We start from the raw sequence: 1,946 nt of genomic DNA, 5'->3' as shown, positions 1-1,946 counted from the left end.
CAGTATGGAGAGGGAAAGTGGGTATGAGTTCTCACTCTTAGCTAAGTGCTATTGGAGTTTATACCTACTGGGAGAGGAAGAGTTTTTCTTCCCTCTCTCCCTCTCTTCCTCCCTTTCTCTCTCTCTTTCTCTCTCTCTCTCTCTCTCTCTCTCTCTCTCTCTCTCTCTCTCTCTCTATGTGTTGCTCCTGGTGAGTTAACCACAATCCAGTGGAAACCCACATATTACAGAGTATATGAACAGCACAAACTGTACTTCATCATTTTTAAAAGATGAGGGCATGAAGTTGGATGGATATGGAAGTGAGAATCAATCTGTAAGGCGAGGGAGAAGATGGATAGGATATATATATATATATATATATATATATATATATATATATATGTTAAAATCTTTGACAACTAATAAAATGAGAAAAATTCAAAAATAGCAAAAAAATACCACAAATATCCTGATTTTGAAATGGGAGACTCATTTAAGGAGGCACATAGCAACATGCTTAGTGCATCCTAATCATTGAGGAAATGCAAATCAAAATACCAATCCAGCCGGGCGTGGTGGTGCATGCCTTTAATCCCAGTAGTTGGGAGGCAGAGGTAGGCAGATTTCTGAGTTCGAGGCCAGCCTGGTCTACAGAGTGAGTTCCAGGTCCGCTAAGGCTACAGAAAGAAACCCTGTCTCGAAAAAACAAAAACAAAAAACAAACAAACAAACAAACAAACCAAAACAAAACAGAAAACAATCCAATAGTATTTCAGCCCAGGAAAGAAACTTATTACACAACATAAAAGACCAAGAGTCATAGGCACTGATGATGATACAGAGACAGAAACATAGTCCTGCACTCTGTTAGGACAATGGTCATGGTTAGGTTGTCCGCAAATTCAAGATGTAGCTATCATGTAACCTAGCAATTGTACCACTAGATGTACATCCAAGGGAAATAAAATCCATACGTCAAATCATCTGCAAATCCATGCAAATTGCAACACTGCTCATTATAGAAAGAAATGGGAACAACCTATTGGTCAACTGATGGATGGATAGAGAAAATTTGATAGGTGTGAACATTATCTGGGCATGAAATTAAACAAATATAATCCTGTCACTTGCAATGAGAATGGCACTAGAAATGGCTGTGCTTAGTGAGGTAATATGGGTTTCAGAAAAAAAAAAAAATGCATGGCATCTGAACATGGTGATCACGTGGTTGGGATGCCAATGTTGACTACCAGAGGCTGGAAAGTGGGCAGATGAAGAGACTGGGAGGTTGATCAATGAATACTAGATTGCAGTTTACTAGGAGTAAGCCTTTCCTGTGGCCCCTTTATATAAAAGAGTGAGTATATTTTGACTATGAACTGCTTTATCGCAGAACACTATATGAGAGGATTTTGAATGTTTTCCCCCTGAACTTTGGTTAAATCACTTTATTTAATCTGGATCACAATGTAACCATGTGCCAAAGCAACACACATAATTACCTCAGTGGTAAGAGCGACTATGTACTTTTATGTATCCAATTTAAAATAAGCTGTACAGGGGGATGGAGAGATGGGTCAGAGGTTAAGAGCACTGACTACTCTTCCAGTGGACCCTGTTTCAATTTCCAGCACTCACATGGCAGCTCACAACTGTCTATAACTCCAGTTCCAGGCACTCTAATACCCTCACACAGACATACCTTCGAGCAAAACAACACTGCATAAAAATAATAATAAAAAAAATTTTTAAAAGGAGATCAAGGGGATACAAATTGGTAAGTGTCTTAGTCAGGGTTTCTATTCCTGCACAAACGTCATGACCAAGAAGCAAGTTGGGGAGGAAAGGGTTTAGTTGGCTCACATATCCAAACTGCTGTTGATCACCAAAGGATGCAGGACTGGAACTCAAGCAGGTCAGAAAGCAGGAGCTGATGCAGAAGCCATGGAGGGATGTTCTTTACT

The sequence above is a fragment of the Mus pahari genome, chromosome 2 (genome assembly GCF_900095145.1).
Source record: "Mus pahari chromosome 2, PAHARI_EIJ_v1.1, whole genome shotgun sequence".
Classification (NCBI taxonomy): Eukaryota; Metazoa; Chordata; class Mammalia; order Rodentia; family Muridae; genus Mus; species Mus pahari.
The sequence above is the reverse complement of the archived record's forward strand: the minus strand, read 5'-3'. Positions refer to the sequence as shown.